Source organism: Kogia breviceps, chromosome 1, assembly GCF_026419965.1.
Source record: "Kogia breviceps isolate mKogBre1 chromosome 1, mKogBre1 haplotype 1, whole genome shotgun sequence".
Taxonomy (NCBI): domain Eukaryota; kingdom Metazoa; phylum Chordata; class Mammalia; order Artiodactyla; family Physeteridae; genus Kogia; species Kogia breviceps.
Genome location: NC_081310.1, coordinates 8,818,769 through 8,828,010, shown reverse-complemented (window position 1 = coordinate 8,828,010; position 9,242 = coordinate 8,818,769). Strand labels below are relative to the sequence as shown.

Below are 9,242 nucleotides of genomic sequence, written 5' to 3'. Positions count from 1 at the left end.
TTTATGGCTGAGTAATATTCCGTTGTATATATGTACCACATCTTCTTTATCCATTCATCTGTTGTTGGACATTTAGGTTGCTTCCATGTCCTGGCTACTATAAATAGAGCTGCAATGAACACTGGGGTACATGTGTCTTTTTGAATTATGGTTTTTCTCAGGGTATATGCCCAGTAGTGGGATTGCTGGGCCATATAGTAGTTCTATTTTTAGATTTTTAAGGAACCTCCATACTGTTCTCCATAGTAGCTGTACCAATTTACATTCCCACCAACAATGAAAAAGGGTTCCCTTTTCTCCACACCCTCTCTAGCATTTATTGTTTGTAGATTTTTTTTTTTTTTTTTCGGATAGAGGACGTATCAGATATTAAACTGATAAGAACAGATACTACACTTGATCTTAGCCAAAAGGCCGAGAAGCGATGTTTGTAGATTTTTTGATGATGGCCATTCTGACTGGTGTGAGGTGATACCTCATTATAGTTTTAATTTGCATTTCTCCAATAATTAGTGATGTTGAGCACCCCTCATGTGCCTCTTGGACACCTGTACGTCTTCTTTGGTGAAATGTCTATCTAGATCTTCTGCTCATTTTTTTATTGCATTTTTTGATATTGAGCTCCAAGAGCTGTTTGTATATTTGGAGATGAATCCTTTGCCCACTGCTTCATTTGCAAATATTGTCTCCCATTATGTACGTTGCCTTTTTGTTTTGTTTATAGTTTCCTTTGCTGTGCAAAAGTTTTCAGTTTAATTAGGTTCCATTTGTTTATTTTCATTACTCTAGGAGGTGGACAAAAGTGATCTTGCTGCAATTTATGTCAGAGAGTCTTCTGCCTGTTTTCCTCTAAGAGTTTTATAGTGTCTAGTCTTACATTTAGGTCTTTAATCCATTTGAAGTTTATTTTTGTGTATGGTGTTAGGGAGTGTTCTGATTTCATTCTTTTACATGTACCTGTCCAGTTATCCCAGCACCACTTATTGAAGAGGCTGTCTTTTCTCCATTCTATGTTCTTGCCTCCTTTGTCATAGATTAGGTGACCACATGTGCGTGGGTTTATCTCTTGGCATTCTATCCTGTACCACTGAACTATATTTCTGTTTTTCTGTCAATACCATACTGCCTTAATGACTGTAGCTTTGTAGTATAGTCTGAAGTCAGGGAGCCTTATTCCTCCAGCTCCGCTTTTCTTTCTCAAGATTACTTTGGCTATTCGGGATCTTTTGTGTTTCCATATAAATTGTAAAAATTTTTGTTCTAATTCTGTGAAGAATGCCATTGGTAGTTTGATAGGGACTGCACTGAATCTGTAGATTGCTTTGGGTAGTGTAGTCATTTTCGCAATATTGATTCTTCCAATCCAAGAATATCGTATATTTCACAATCTGTTTATGTCAACTTTGATTTCTTTCATCAGTGTTTCATAGTTAGTTCTAAGTACACGTCTTTTGCCTCCTTAGGTAGGTTTATTCCTAGATATTTTATTCTTTTTGTTGCAATGGTAAATGGGGTTCTTTCCTTGATTTCTCCTTCTGATTTTTCGTTGTTGGTGTACAGGAATGCCAGAGACTTCTGGGCATTAATTTTGTATCCTGCGACCTTACCAAATTCATTGATTAGTTCTAGTAGTTTTCTGGTGTCATCTTTAGGATTTTCTGTGTAGAGTATCATGTCATCTGCAAACAGTGACAGTTTTACTTCTTCTTTTCCAATCTGGATTCCTTTTATTTCTTTTTCTTTTCTGATTGCCGTGGTTGGGACTTCCAAAACTATGTTGAATAAGGGTGGCAAGAGTGGACATCCTTGTCTTGTTCCTGATCTTAGTGGAAATGCTTTCTGTTTTTCACCATTGAGTATGATGTTTTCTGTGGGTTAGTCATATATGGCCTTTATTATTTTGAGGTAGGTTCCCTCTATGCCCATTTTCTGGAGAGTTTTTTTTATCATACATGGGTGTTGAATTTTTTCAAAAGCTTTTTCTGCATTTACTGAGATGATCAGATGGTTTTTATTCCTTAATTTGTTAATATGGTATATCACATTGATTGATTCATGTATACTAAAGACTCCTTGCATTCCTGGGATAAATCCCACTTGATCATGGTGTATGATCCTTTTAATGTGTTGTTGGATTCTGTTTGCTAGTATTTTGTTGAGCATTTTTGCATTACGTTCATCAGTGATATTGGTCTGTGATTTTCTTTTACTGTGATATCTTTGTCTGGTTTTGGTATCAGGGTGATGGTGGCTTTGTAGAATGAATTTGGGAGTGTTCCTCCCTCTGCAATTTTTTGGAAGAGTTTGAGAAGGATAGGTGTTATCTCTTCTCTAAATGTTTGTCAGAATTCGCCTGTGAAGCCATCTGGTCCTGGACTTTTGTTTGTTAGAAGATTTTAAATTACAATTTCAATTTCATTACTTGTGATAGGTCTGTTTATATTTTCTAATTCTTCCTGGTTCAGTCTTGGAAATTTGTACCTTTCCAAAAATTTGTCCATTTCTTTGTGGTTGTCCATTTTATTGACATATAGTTGTTTGCAGTAGTCTCTTATAATCCTTTGTATTTCTGTGGTGTCAGTTGTGCATACACATGCACAACTGTCTACAAGAGACCCACTTCAGACCTAGGGACACACAGAGACTGAAAGTGAAGAGATGGAAAAAGATATTCCATGCAAACAGAAATCAAAAGAAAGCTGGAGTAGCAATACTCATATCAGATAAAATAGACTTTAAAATAAAGATTGTTACAAGAGATAAGGAAGTACACTATATAATGATCAAGGGACCAACCCAAGAAGAAGATATAGCAATTTTAAGTACTTATGCACCCAACATAGGAGCACTTCAGTAAGTAAGACAAATGCTAACAACTATAAAAGGGGAAATCAACAGTAACACAATAGTAGGGGACTTTAACACCCCACTTACACCAATGAACAGATCATCCAAACAGAAAATAAATAAGGAAACACAAGCTTTAAATGACACAATAGACCAGTTAGATTTAACTGATATTTATAGGACGTTCCACCCAAAAGGGGCAGAATACACTTTCTTCTCAAGTGCACATGGAACATTCTCCAGGATAGATCACATCTTGGGCTACAAATCAAGCCCTGGAAAATTTTAAAAACTGAAATCATATCAAGCATCTTTTCTGACCACAACACTATGAGACTGGAAATCAATCACAGGAAAAAAACTGTAAAAAGCACAAATACATAGAGGCTAAACAGTGCACTACTAAATAACCAAGAGATCACTGAAGAAATCAAAGACGAAATGAAAAAATACATAGAAACAAATGACAACAAAAACACAACAACCCAAAAACCTATGGGATGCCACAAAAGCAGTTCTGAGAGGCAAGTTTATAGCAATTCAATCTCACCTCAAGAAACAAGAAAAATCTCAAGTAAAAAATCTAACCCTATACGTAAAGCAACTATAGAAAGAAGAACAAAGAAAACCCAAAGTCAGTAGAAGGAATGAAATCATAAAGATCCGAGCAGAAATAAATGAAATAGAAATGAAGAAAACAATAGCAAAGATCAATAAAACTAAAAGTTGGTTCTTTGAGAAGATAACAAAACTGATAAACCTTTAGCCAGACTCATCAAGAAAAAAACAGAGAGGATGCAAATCAGTAAAATTAGAAATGAAAAAGGAACAAACTACATTCTTTTTTGAGCTTCTATTTATCATATCTAATCCATCCAAAAGATGTGCTAAGTTACATGAGATAAGCTTACCCAGTACAACAATCCTATTGTTCACACTGAGATCAAAAAGGTTAACTAACTTGTCTAAGGTCACTTAACTGATAAGTCTAGGATTAGGAATTAAACCCAAATCTCTATGACTCCGGCATTATTGGGTAATACAGTCTTTATAATCAAGTAATAATGATAATTGTTTAACGTCCTCTTACTATGTATCTGGCACAACAGGAAGGGCTTAGGGTAATTCATTATTGCTAATTAATAAATTTATTCCTCACAATAAGCCTATCAAATGCATACTATTGTCAACCCATTTTACAGATGAGAAAACTTAGCCACAGTTTAGCTTGTCTGAAGTGACACTTAGGTTAAGTGCAACAGCCCAGATTCAAATGCAGGTAAACTTACTCTAGACTCAGGAACCCATTACACTTTCTAGAAATGAAACAAAATATAGTATATATATCTATAAAGATAATTGGCTATAACTTCCTAAACTGTGAATTGTCATAAAAATGACATCTGTCCTGTATCATCCAGAAATCAGTATTAAAATCAGGAGCATTATAAAATAATAGAATGTCTAGCCGTATTAATATACTGATATTAATATCAATTGATAGACTTTTCAAAAACTTTATAATTCATTTATTCAAATAAATATGCCTTAGAACACTGGCTAACGAGTTGGTTTTTAAAATCTGTAACAACTAGAACTTTCTTAAAAATAGTTTTAAATCCAAATGACGTACTTTTACAAAAACTAAACACTTTCTTAATTAAGTATATACCAAAAATATCAATGATTTAACTGCTGCTTCTGTATATAGTTTTTCCAAACATGAGCACCACCATGATCATTACCATTACAACTACAGCATTCTTTTTCTTTTTTAAAAATTTATTCATTTATTTATTTTTTTTTCGGCTGCACTGGGTCTTCATTGCTGCACTTGGGCTTTTCTCTAGTTGCAGTGAGCAGGGGCTACTCTTCATTGCGGTGCGTAGGCTTCTCACTGCGGTGGCTTTTCTTGTTGCGGAGCATGGGCTCTCGGCGTGCGGGCTTCAGTAGTTGTGGCACGTGGGCTCAGTAGTTGTGGCTCGCGGGCTCTAGAGCACAGGCTCAAAAGTTGTGGTGCACGGGCTTAGCTGCTCTGCAGCATGTGGGATCGTCCCGGACCAGGGCTTGAACCCGTGTCCCCTGCATTGGCAGGCAGATTCTTAACCACTGCACCACCAGGGAAGTCCCACAGCATTCTTTTTAAAACTTGCTTTTCATCCAGAATTTCACACTTTGATATTTCAGTTGGATATTTAAATTCCACTATTAATCATGAGTCACTTTAGAAGCTATGATAAAATTGAAAAATGATTAATGTCATATGTAACAATTTCATTTAAAAAATAAACTGTAGTCACTTTTGAGCAAGCAAATTTCAGGCAGTAAAGCTGCGTGAAATCAACTTTTGTTAGAGGTAGTAATTTACGTAAAACTAGGGAAGCGACAACTATCTTAAGGCAGCTGCTAGATTTCTGATCTCTTAGAATAGACTCTTTGGTGAGTTTAGAAGCCCTCCAAGGTGAGTTGTCTGCTTCAGGTCACTGTTTTCCTAGTGCACGCATAGCCACAGCTATCATATGTGGATTTCCCAAAATGAAATGGAAAACAGTCACTGTCTCCTTTGTCCTACCCGAGCCTGTGAGGTGACTGTGATCAGGTAAGTTGTTTCTGTAACTGTCAAACACTTTTGATTTCCAATAAGGAAATGATTGAGGGAACTAGTAACAGAAATACAAAGCATTGTAACACACCAGGAAAGTATTAGTTAAGCTTCTTGGCCTGGCAGACGCCAATACAAAATCAAAGCAGGCAATCCTCTGAAGAAATCTACTCTAGTCATCCCTATCTATTAGTAAATCCAATTCAAATTAATAAGAGCATTTACTCCAAGTAAAGTAGCTCTAATTTTTCATTTTGTGACATGATATTTAGAAGGCAGTACAGGGCTTCCCTGGTGGCTCAGTGGTTAAGAATCCGCCTGCCAATGCAGGGGACACGGGTTTGAGCCCTGGTCCGGGAAGATCCCACATGCCGCGGAGCAACTAAGCCCGTGCGCCACAACTACTGAGCCTGTGCTCTAGAGCCCGTGAGCCACAACTACTGAAGCCCGTGTGCCACAACTACTGAAGCCCACATGCCTAGAGCCTGTGCTCTGCAACAAGAGAAGCCACCGCAATGAGAAGCCCGCGCACCGCAACAAGGAGTAGTCCCTGCTCACTGCAACTAGAGAAAGTCCGCGTGCAGCAGCAAAGACCCAATGCAGCCAAAAATTAAATAAATGAATAAATAAATTTTTTTTTAAAAGGCAATAGAATGGTTAAGACTTTCTTAAATTGTGAATTAGGTGAAATTATTTTGACTACTCCTATTTCATTTTCTGTCACATATCATATCTTTCATTCTTGGAAAAGTAATTGCTTTAAAAAAAAATCAAGCAACACTTTAAAAAAGAAAAAGAGAAGGACTTCAAGGTGTTTATCAGAGCCACGAAAAAGTTCTAATTGAAAACATTCAATTACAGCATTCACAGAAGAATCATGAAAATAGTGCCTCAAGGCAACCACCTCCCTTTTCCTAGAATGTTTTACTTTCAGAGAGCTCTCAACTCAGTCTCCACTAGGCCATAGCTAGTTGTTTAAACAACAAACAAAGGACTCCTTCCAGGAGTAATTACATTTCAATAACAGACTCTTGAATGTGAAGGCTGATTTAAAGAAACAGATCTCTTGTCTGGGATGTAGGCACTGTGACAGAACAATGAGTGAGGTGTCTTTTCTGAGCAGAGGGTATCGCTCAGTACCTTCTCCAATCACACAGTGTGGGTGACTCTCTAATTTATCAGCTCCCTAACCTGGCTGACACAGGACCTACCCTGGTGAGGCCTGTTTCTGCTTTGGACCTATCTGTCACTTCATTCTCACTCAAGGAAGAAAAGCTTCAGAGTTTTGACTGAGACAGAATATAAACAAAAGGAGACATGAAGGAGGAACCCAGAAACAGCTGGTGGTCGAAATGAGATGGTGGAACATACGTAAAAACAAAACAGACTGCTCAACTGGAATGACAACATCCCACAGATAACACCCCCACTGGTGCTCCAGTAAACAAAAGCCACACTAGGCACTGTGTCACCAGCACGTTACCAGATGCTCAGTTTTTATCTCATCACATTTCAAGGAAAATTAGAAGTCAGCAGGGAAATCCTACTACTTTGCTTCACTGAAATACTTTTGTCAGCCAACTCTGCTGTAATAAATCTGTTCCGCAAAATAATATCTTTCTACCATCACCATACGTACTTGCATTACTCTTCTTCCACAAAATCTATCCCACTGACATTTTTCTTAAGGATTGCATCAAATGAAACACGTTGATCTAAGGTTTTGTTTATGTAACTCATAGGTTAAAAAAAATGTCAGTATATGAAGTATATGAAAGCACCAGATGAGGTCTAAAAACAGCTCTTTCCTGCCAGCTTACTTGCTGGGTCATATGACTTTCATCAGCTGTTAAGGGAGCTGGAGACCACCTAACCTTACACACAGGATATCTAAGGATGAATGATCAAACCCGAAACTGCTTTAAATCCTGAAGGATAGCCTCGTACTCAGTAAAAGGCAGTTTGGATGGGTTTTTAAAAAATTTTTTCTTTGTTTTATGAATTAAATGAAGGGCAAAATCAAGGGTTTTTTTTTTACTTCTTTCTTACCAAATATAGCAAAGTCACTCATAACAAAGCTAAAATGTGAAAATCTGTATCCACCACGGCCTTTAATGGTCACAGATATTTGTTGAATGATCCTGGGATGAAATTTCAAAGACAAGGGCTGTGGTAGGACCTGGCCTTGCCCACCAATGGGCCAGCACCAGCCATGAGACCGCCCCACCGGGGCTGCACACCAAGCTGGATGGGATCCAACCCTGCCCACCAGTGCGCATGCAGCCACTGCACAAGGGAGGGCCTGGCAGTCAACTGGGCCAGGGGCCAGCCTCACCTACGAGCACACCCATACTAGTCAGTCCCACCACAACAGAAGGACCCATGAAGTCCACACAAGGGGAACCCCTAGAGTGTACAGCTCTGGTGACAAGAGCTGCTGAGCCCCACAGGACTTCTCCTACATAAGGTCATTTCTCCAAGATTGGGACATGTAACTGACTGACCTAACACACAGAAATAAACACATAGACTTAGGAAAAATGAGGAGACAGAGAAAGAGGTTCCAAAGAAAGGAACAAGACATATAACCCCAGAAGAAGAACTATGTGAAGTGGAGGTAAGCAATCTACCTGATAAAGAGTCTGGGGTAATGATCATCAAGATGCTCCACAAACTCGGAGAAGAATGGATGAACGAAGTGAAAAGTTTATCAAAGAGTTAGAAAATGTAAAGAAGAACCAAACAGAGCTGAAGAAAACAATAACTGATATGAAAAATACACTAGAAGGAATCAACAGTAGACTGACACAGAGGAACAGATAAGTGAACCAGAAGACAGAGTAGTGGAAATCACCCAAACTGAACACAAAAAAGAATTTTTAAAAATGAGGATAGTTTCAGACACCTGTGAGACAACATCAAGCCTGCTAAAATTCACGTTATGGGGATCCCAGCAGGAAGAGACAGAAAAAAGGGCAGAAGAAATTTATTATTATTTAAAGACATAATAGCTGAAAACGTGCCCAATCTGGGGAAGGAAACAGACATCCAAGTCCAAGAGGAACAGAGTCCCAAACAAGATGAATCCAAAGTGGTCCATACGAAGACACATTATAACTAAAATGGCAAAAATTAAAGAGAAATAAAATCTTAAAAGCAGCAAGAGGGAAAGCACTAGTTACATACAAGGGAACTTCCACAAGACTGCTAGCTGACTTTTCAGCAGAAATTTTGCAGGCCAGAGGGAGTAGCACAATATATTCAAAGTGATGAAAGGGAAAAAACTACAACCAACAGTACTCTACCCAGCAAGGCTGTCATTCAGATCTGAAGAAGAGATAAGAGTTTTACAAACAAGCAAAACCTACAAGAGTAGGGAACTTTAACACTCCATTTACATCAATGAACACATCATCCAGACAGAAAATCAGGAAGGAAACACTGGCCTTAAATGACACATTAGACCAAGTAATTTTATATATATAAAACATTCCATTTAAAAGCAGTAAAATACATTCTTTTCAAGTGCAAATGGAATATTCTCCAGGATAGATCACTTGTGAGGCCACAAAACAAGTCTTAACAAATTTAAGAATATTGAAATCTCATAAAGCATCTTTATCAACCAGAACAATATGAGATTAGAAATCAACTACAAGAAACAAATTGCAAAAAGCACAAACACATGGAGTCTAAACAATATGCTACAAACCAACCAATGGGTCAATGAAAAAATCAAGGAGGAAATTTTAAAATATCTTTAGAAAAATGAAAATGAAACATAATGTTCCAA

At 37.7% G+C, this 9,242-nt stretch overlaps 1 pseudogene; it reads right to left on the bottom strand.

Moving 5' to 3' along the window:
• Positions 1 to 317: 317 nt before the first annotated feature.
• LOC131747310 (U2 spliceosomal RNA) lies at positions 318 to 426 on the bottom strand (annotated as a pseudogene).
• Positions 427 to 9,242: the final 8,816 nt, after the last annotated feature.